This window comes from Cryptomeria japonica, chromosome 2 (genome assembly GCF_030272615.1).
Source record: "Cryptomeria japonica chromosome 2, Sugi_1.0, whole genome shotgun sequence".
NCBI classification, from domain to species: Eukaryota; Viridiplantae; Streptophyta; class Pinopsida; order Cupressales; family Cupressaceae; genus Cryptomeria; species Cryptomeria japonica.
The window spans coordinates 15636284-15646630 of NC_081406.1; positions in this window are offsets into that span (position 1 = coordinate 15636284).

Sequence of the window (10347 nt, forward strand, 5' to 3'; positions counted from 1 at the left end):
ACAATTTAGGGCTAGTCTTAGTTTACCTCCTTTCAATAAAGTTGATTTTAAATCAATACTTAGGGTTTTATGTTTTCTCGGTTTTGTTTCTCCATCCCGAGATCTCAGGTTCCTGGAACTCCCTCTATTACCCTAATTCAAAACTTCAAAACCCTGAGATCTCGAAACCATCAATAATGGACCTCAGAACCTCAGGATCCTGAAATCATGAATAATGGACCCCAGGATCTCGAAACCATCAATAATGGACCCCGAAACCCCAGGATCTCGAAACGATGAATAATGGACCCCAGACCCCCAAGATCCCGAAACCATCTATAATGGACTCTTTGAAGACCCTGGAATCCTGAAATTCTGGAATCCCTTATGGTTTTGCCAATATGATGGATTTGATTATGTATCTTGTGTTGCAGGTTGAAGCAGGATTATGGAACCTTCCACCTCATCTCGAAAGAAGACTAGAGGAGAGATTAAATTGGAGAAAACCCCACCAACCATGAAATATCAATATCAGGATCAAACCTTTATATCTAAGACAAACTAGAGAGTACAAAGGAGGTTCTCAGAGTGTCTAAGTTCAAGATGGAGTACATTGTTGATCCACCAGCTGCTTCCATAGAATGATTCATCAACAACTATCAAAACTACAAAAAGAATAAAAGACAAACAAGTAGTTAGAAAAAGCAAATGTATGCTGAATTAGAGCTACCGCCACAACCACAGCGGCTTCAACTAATACTGGATGTCACACTTTCTTTTATTTTATATCATTTTTGCATGGTTTGAAGCTCCTGAACCTGAGGTATTGTCATGGAAATGAACTGTGAGCACTTGTTTAGTAATAGTTAAGTGGAGTTCATAGGCAACAACTTGCATGTCGACTGCGACTCCCACCATTTTGTAATCCTGGTTTGTAGGCATGATTCCTTCCTAGGGTGTAGGGTGAAATTATATAAATTGTAGAATTTGGGCTATTTTGAGGGTCCGTGAATTGATGACTCAAGGCCATTTAGCTAGATAATTTAGTCTTTTTATGCAATTTCTTTCTCATGCCTATTTTGTTATAATTGGGACATTGTCTTTCATTCTTCAAGATTAATACAAAGCAACTTGTGGATTGCCCAATCTGCCATACGTGTCTTCTCTCATTTTAATAAGCAACTTGTCCTTTCAGTTTTATTGTTATATGAATTATATTATAGATGTAAATGGTATATGAGGATGAAGTGGTAGAACAATTTGATGATCTCTTGGTATCTAATTTTGTTTGTATGTGATTTGAATGACTTTGCATATTTATTGGAATGTTACGTAACTATTGTTTGAAGTGCTATTGATAATACATCTCTATGATACACTAACTTTGTAATTCGCTCATTTGTTAGCATTGATTTTATTTATCTTTTGTTAACCAGACCTATCTTTTGAAATTTATTTATCAAGTGAAAATCAAAAATACCAAAAAAAGAATTTTGTTTGTTTTGTTTCAACCAGCAGACCCCTTGACAGGTGTAGTTACATCAACCACCAAGTTATCCAACACTATCGTGACTTGAATACGAGACCTTGGAGTTGTCATTCCTTGAGATTGATTGATTTTCAGGAGAGGTGGTGTGTGAAATCATGTTCTACCTGCCTATTGGTGAGTGTGTCAAAACACTCGTCAACAACGACTTGTTCACATGGAGTGTACATGTAGATGGCTTATGTTTCAAAAGTGTTCATGGGTGTATTATAATGTTGCATTATTGAATAATACATGGATGATAGATTCTTTTGGAGGTTGGTTTTTCCCTCATGAGGGTTTTTCCAGGGTACATCTTATGTCAACTTTGATGGGTATGTTTTCTGTAGACACCTAAAAATGTCTCATTAATTCTACACTAATTATTAGTCTATTAAATTAAGTAATTATTTAATTAAATTAAATATTTCTTCTGATCATCACATTCAACATTTCTAATTATTGAATTCCTATCATTTCCTCATTTAATCAATTAACCCTATCTCAATTATTAATTAAATATCAATTATTTAATTAATTGCGACATTTTCCTTAGTTAAATAATCTTTATTATTTAATTAATTCAATTTCCTATGATTAAATAATTTTATTTAAATTATTTAATTAATTAATTAATTCTTCCAAATCTGCAAATTATAATTCCAAATAATTCCATCTAATTTCATTTCATTTTCTCCCAAATTCGAATTTCACTTAATTCCAATTAATTTCATTTCTTCCAAATTCATATTTCACCAGATCTAAATTTTAGTTAATTTCATGTGCATTTCAGCATTCTAAAGTCCAAATTCAAATCCAAATTGAAAATGAAAATCAAATTCAATTTTAAAATCCTACAACACATGCTAAAATCATAACTGATTGATCAAATCAGTTATTTAATTAGTTAACTCAGTTAACTCCTCAATCTCCCATTTTCACTCAAAATCATCTTTTTATGACTAATCAATCATTTCAATCTTCTAATCCATCAATTCAATCATCTTATTCATCAACTCAGTCAACTGACTAGTCTATTCAATCTACCGGTTAATCAATTCAGTTCACTAGCCAATCTATCTAGTTGATTCCTCAATCAACCTTGTTAACAGATCAATCAAAATCAGTTGTCTATCAATCAACACTTGAGTTCTATTTCTCACCTCCTTTGTGTTCAAAATCTATAAATACAAGATCATTTTCATCAATTCAATCTAGAATCATAGCATCTAGCATCTAGCATCTAGAATTCTAGAATCATAGTCTTCAAAATTGTTGTCCATCTTATGCGGGAAATCAAGTGCAATTCCTGAGAGCCACCTACACCAACAACAATGGAGAAGAACAATGTAAGCACAAATGGAGAATAGGGAGTTTAATTAATTTAATTCTTCCACTTTCATTTATTTCATTGCTTTGTGTTTAAAATCAACTTGATTTGTTAAGGATTTTGTGATTCGTCATTTTAGCCTAATTAGCTTAGATTTGATTATTTCAAACATGAGAACAATTTCTATTCTTTTGCATGTGGATTTTGAGCACTTGTTTGCATTAATTTCTCATTTGGGTATGTAGAAATTGTCATTATGTGGCTCAAAGTTTCCTTTCAAATTTGATGATTTAGGTTTAAAAAGTAGTTGTAAAAGGTTTTAATTTAACATTTTAGGATTAAAATGTATATTTATAAGACTACAATTTGATATTTTAAGGTTAAAAACAACTATATAGGGTTTCAATTGAATATTTTAGGGTGTCAAAACAACTGCCTAAGATTTCAGTTGAATAGTTTAGAGTTTTAATTAAATAATTGAGGGTTTTAATTTGACACTTTAGGGTTAAAAAATAATTGTATGGGGTTTCAATTAAAAAAAATAGGGTTTCAAAATATCTATTTAGGGTTTTAAACTAGTTGTTTAGTGTTTCAATCCAATATTTTGGGGTTTCAAAATAGTTTTTTACTATTCTAGCCAAAGATTTTAGCATTTCAAAATAGCTATTAAAACATAGTTGTTTATGGTTTTGGAATAGATATTTAGGGTTTTAATTTCAAAATCTAAACACAACATATACCCTTCAAACTTCTAATCTAGCTTCATCCACCTATCACAATGTTCAAGCATCCCAACCTTACATCACAAATCAACACCACCTAACCTCACATGTTCCTTGGAACAAGACATTCAACAAATAAGAGACACACTCAAGGCTCTTCAATTAGGACATCAAAATAATAGCTACAACTTTCAAAAACTATGTCCTTATCCTTTTGATAATTTCATCAATATAATTGCCTTTCTTTAAAACTTTGAAATGCCTAAATTTGGCAAATATAAAGGAAATGGAGATTCTAGGACACACCTTAAATAATTCCATATCACATTCCAAGATATCTCTTATCATGTTACATCCCTCTCGGTACTACTCTCTAGAAGCTTGGGAGGAAAAGCCCTTGATTTCTTTACCCGTCTTCATCATGGCATTATCCCCACCAATTTTTAATTAGCCACACAATTTGTCACATATTTCTCATACAATAGCTAACATGAAATAACTATTATAGACCTATGTGGCACAAATTAAGAGTGGTAAAATATTGGAATCTTTATTACAAAGGTAGATAAACCTTGCTAGTTGATTTCCATGGCCCATTCTTGAAAAATAACTTGTCACTATATTTATCCAAAAATTTGAATCAATAAATGGACTTTCATTTGAGAATTCAATGTGACAATTCCTTTGATGAGATAATAGAAAAAGGATTCACCATAGGGAAATCCTTTATAGACAAAGGACTAGTCAAGATATATAAAGAGAACAAAGACAATAACCAACCTATTAAAAAAATCTCATTTTTGGAACAAGGATAAAAATGTAGTCAATGATGGAATGATTGATTTTAAATATGTCCAAAATATCCACATACAAATTTCATCATCTTCCCAAATCATCAAGTGTCTTTGCAACATGTGACCATTCCTAAGGTGCAACCTAAATGATATGCTAGATGTAATTACACCCCATTGGGAGAACCTATCAAAGCATTCTTCTATAATCTAGTTAAGCCAACTTGATCCAACTTCTAACCATAAAATCTCTCATTGAATACATACCCAAATCTTGTTGGTACAAGGAGCATGACTCTTGTGAATACCATAGAGTCAATGAACATAAAACTTCCAATTGCATGAAACTTAAAAATTACCTCCCATATCTCATTGATCAAGGAAATATCATTGTTGAAGACCAAAAGTTTCCTAATGAATACCTAGGCATGTATAAGAAACATTTTCCTACGTATAATGATGGAAACATTTTAGTATCTTATACTAGGGTCCCATATACCTATAACAATAATGTTAATACCCATTCTAATGATTATTTTATAGGTCACATTAAACAAAGTCCTACCCAAGTAGCTATTGTCACCATTAAAGAGCTTAGTTGCACTATCAACACTTGTCATGGTCATCTTACTATCCAAGCCCGCCCTCATCCTCCACATATATAAATAAATTTCTTGATCACTTGAACAAAACATCAACACAAATATTCATTTTAGAGCTACTTCAAATATCACCCATACATAAAGAGATCTTAGATAAGGCTCTTCATGAGTCTCGTGTCCCTAATGATATTACTATTGACAAATTCCAAGTCATGATAGGACATTTTACTTCTCCACATTCCCTCACATTTACCACTAAAGACTCATCTTCCATCAATCCATCCCACAACAAATCACTCCATATTGAAGCCTTTATCCATTAAACCAAGATCAAACATGTCCTAATTGATGGTGGATTAGGATTATATATTTTTACTTTGAATATAATAAAACAATCTGGATACTTGAATGATGGTGTTGATCCTCAAAACAACATTGCTATTGAATCCTATGATGATGTCAAGAGTGAATTTTAAGGTGCTATAAAGTTATCCATCTAGGTTAGACCGGTCACTATGGAAACTACATGTCAAATTTAAATCTTGATTTCCCATACAAAATCCTTTTTGGTCACCCATAGATCCATTTGATGCAATCCATCCATTCCACGTATCACCAATGCATCGAATTCCCCCAAAATGGTGTTGAAGTAATAGTACTTGTTGATCAACAATCCTTTCAATAATACAAATTCTTGGAAAGCAATCATAGCCCTTCACAACATTGTCCAACCAATAATGAAATATATCCTTCCTCACACATTTATCCTTCCTTGATGAAAGGTTCTTCATCCACTTCTAACACCATCCCAAAGATCAAGGCTAAGATTAATGACATTGGATATAGTGAGTATGAGTTACATAACTGTTTCTACATTGGACAACTCCCACCGTCCCTTAAAAAATTTGGTCGACCTAAACCATTGGTACCATTGTCTAAAATAAAAATTCAAGGTGATCCCACTCCATTCTAATGTTGGGGAATGATGGATAAAGAAACTATTAAAGAATATATCTCATCCTAGCTATAAAAATATGATGAAGGTGAAGCCTACACATCTAAACTTGATCCACCTTAAAAATATTGTCCTAAAGGTTTTTGTGTATGCAATTGCATGGGATACAAAGGTAAAATTCTTAGCAAATAAGAATGTGGAATATGTGAACCATTGAAACCTATACAAAATTCCAAGCATTGAGGGTTAGGGTATGAACCATCTTATATTGTTCCTACTAAGCCTAATTGAAAATCTACTAAAGTGGTGCAATAATCCTCTGATGTTGATAGCAATATGATAGTACTGATGAAGAATATGTCAAATATATCATTGAACTATTCCAATATTCACATATCTTCTTGATTTCATTTGATCTCTTCACTTGCACTCATCTCCTATATTTAGATAAACAAGTATTGCCTACTATTGATACATTTCAAAACAACAAGGCTATCATTGAAAGTATAAAATCTCAAAAGCATTCATCAATTGAATATCCAAGATCAAGCCACAAAAGTGAAAACAAAGAAAATTCCTCTAGTAAACAACCCAATCAAATAATATTGGATCATGAAAAATTTAAAGATAAAGATTACAAATCTATAAAGCATCAAAAGTATAATAAGTTGATCTCCAATAATGCTTCACTTTCAAAATAACTAGGGGCATATACATAAATTCCAACAATGATAAATTTTGATGTAAACATTTTTGTCATGTCTTCATCATTCACATATTTTCATACTTAGACTACCTCTTCCACATTAAACTATTCTAAAACCGTCACTCATCCATCTTCTTGATTCATCCCCATTAGTGATATATCATCTCGACGGACCTTTGATGGCATCCTCTCAAAGTGCTTTGATACAAAGTTTTCCCAAACTCCCTTGTGTGAAACACATGAAAATATTGATAGTGTACATATTATGTATTATACCTTAGCCCACTCACATCAAATAGTCTAGGATTGTCGACAAAGTCAACAACAAGCTACATCAATCTTGACATCGTCATATACCACTAGCTAAAAATATTTAAAAATATAAAAATCCAAAAAAAGAAAATAAAAAGTCAAAAACTACAAAAATATTAAAGAGAAATAATCTATGATCCAATAGTGAAAACCACTTTGGTGACACCTTGGGAAAGTACCATGGTGAAAAATGGTTATAAGTTTCATGTGTAGTAGTTTTTTTTTCACCATCTCTTAGAACATTTTCTTCCCCACCACCAATACTTCTTTCTTTTGTATCATAATAAATTGGATCCACCCACCCATTCATAATAGAACTATCATGTCTTATATTTCTCATCGCTAAGTTTCATTAGTCATTTCATCCCATCCATCATTATCCTCAACCATTATTTGCTTTTCCCCCTTCATTGGATACAAAATATGCCCCCAAATTGTGTCTAGGATAGGTCCTTGTGCATCCTTAGTATTCAACACATTGGTCTTTATCTCTCTATTTGTCTCATGCATTTCTTTCATTTTATACCTCACTTTATCCCGTCTTCCATACTATAATAAACAAACATTTCACTCCATATCATCCCAATTACCATCCATAACAATTTTGAGCTCCTTCGAATTACATTTGAACAAAAGCAAATATTGAACACAACCATCACACTTTATGATGAAACCACACTTGAGCCTAGTTGGTGAACATTAAAAATTTATTAAATATCCTTTATCTCATTATCTTTATCAATCCAATCACTCGTGCCCATAAGGATGCAAAATTCCCCACTATGGCATAATCATCATCATCACATTATCCAATCTTTATCAAGAGATATGTTGGTTAAATGACATGTCTATTAATGAATCTTTTGTTTTGATTTATCTATTGGCCCATGACTACACCTTCTCAAGGCCACAAATATGTTTCTATATCTTTGTGTGTTTTGATTGGTGTATAGTGCTCGACATCATCTTTTTCTTGTATGTTGTGTTTATGGGATGCTCTAGTAATTTTACTATGCAACTATTCACCTTGTGTTTGGTTGAATAGATTCTAGCATGGACATTTATCCTTTGTGTACTAGGTCATTTAGTACCTTTTGTGCACTAGGAATATCATGCTATAATTTTTCCCTCGCTTATTCTAACAAGGTTTTATGATGTCTAGTGTGAACAAGGACAACCCTTATGTTTGATGTCAAGTACATACAAAGGTTACCTTGTCACATTGGTTCCACATACCTCGGTGCATAATTTCCTTTTCTATATCAAAACTTATGATTTCTCTCCACATACCAGCATAACCAATTTCTCATTTCATACATCCTCTTTCATCCCTTCCCATCCATTACATCTCATCTTCCATCACATTAATCTTCTATTTCATCTACTTCTATTCTTATCCTTCATCTCTCCCTTCCATTTTGAGAGAACCCATATGTTCTATTAACCCTAATATCCTCTTAGGGGGCATCATCCCACTAACTATTCATCACCCTTCCTCATCCTTCCCATGACTAGCACATCATGTTGTTAGTCCTAATACATTCCTACCCACTATATTTTATTCTTCTTTGAAATTGTGTCATTTCTCTTAGACAGAACATCATCTCAAAGGGGCAAAATATAGACACCTAAATCTATCCATCTATAACAACACCTAATTTCATCTTATCCTAATCCATTAACTAAATAGATAGTTATTGTGTTTTAATTAATCTCATCCTTTATCCCTATTTTATCCTAATACTTAATTAAATGAATGTTTAGTATTTATTTAATTATTTTACCCTTTCACTTGATCCCATCAAATATTAATTATTCATTAAACCTAGACATCTTCCCAAAAGTCAAACTGCCTCTTCATCCCATCCATCCATCTCAAACTAAACCTCTTTATCCTCTCCCTTCACATAAGGGTGTTACCCTAAAACTAAAATTGAACCCTAATCCTATATGTGTGACACTTGTCACATGATTTCCACTTTGAGCCTAACTCTAATCCTCAATCAATTTTAGTTATCCATCATCAACCTATCCTAGCCCTTGATTTTGTCTCTTGAAAATTCTATAACTAGAGGCCCTCACCCTTCACAAGACCTAATCAACACATCAATCAAGCAAATATAAAAAAAATCAAGCTTATGATACTATTTTGTCATCACATTATCATTGCTATGCCAAGGTTATGTTAGTTTTTCTAGTGAGAAATCAATATCAAATGTATCAAGACCAAATCAAGTACATTTTATTTCAAGCTCATCTAGAATGATGAAGATCATTTGACATATACAATTGATTTCTTGTTGTTCTTGAATTGTTTTGCTTCATACAATTTCCCACATCTTCACATAATCCTTCTCCTAAAGATGTTTGTGTAACATTGTAAATTGCACCTCGTGCAATTCCACATCACATAAGTGTCTTCGCTTCAAGCTGATTGGAATCATTTGTTGCCTGCTTGTCCTTTTGTCCAGATGGATTGTCTTGTCAGCTTAGAATTTGGCTTCTTATTGAGCATGTTGACCATTTGACCAATGGACTCTAATGTGTCGTGAAGATGTCTGCATGTCGCGCTAGAATCCCGTGAATATGTCAGTCTGCAGGTGGTCGTTTGAGTGTTGCACCTGCACTTGGAAGAGTTTGTAATGCAACTGTTTGTGGCCACCGACGTCAAGATTCCTCTTTGGGAGCTATATCTCACCCATTTGGGAATTTCTTGGGACTTCTTGATCATTTGGTGATTTTCCTATGTTCTTGGCATATCTTCTACATCTCTCATAGATTTTTTCCAGTGCTCATTATCCACCATTGTCACAACTTTGAGGATTTTTTGGGTGCTAAACTTCACTCCTTCAAGTGTCAACTTATTGGGTGTTGAAGGGAAGTTCTCTCCCTCTTCTCATTCACGTTTATAATATCATATCCATTATTTTCTACTTAGTGTATTCATCGTCTTATTTATTCATTTATATCTTTATCACGTTTCCTTCAATCGTTGCTACTATATGCGTTGTTTGCAGAGGTGGAAACACTGAAACAAGGGTCTGACTAAGTCAAACCTCTAAACACAACCCCCAACATTTTCCTTCTTTGCTTGTGTGAAATTTTGTGATCAAGGGAAAGAGTTTACTTTGTGGGAGGCTTCAATCGTGGACTGGTTGTAAGCTTCCTTCACCTTTTCCTACTTCCTTTTAGTTTTTTGCATTTCGTACTTATTACTTTGTTTATTATAATATTATTATTTTAGTCGTACTATCATGTTCATGTCCGTTGTACGGTCTTTGTACCCTATCCGTATAGGATGTTAGCACGCCACGTTGGTGTCCTAGTTCTACGTGTTCGTCCCAAAGACAAAGGCTTAGTAGAGTCATCCAGGAGTCTTGTCTATAGCTCATTTGTTTATTTTTGCAATTTATATCCGCTAGCTC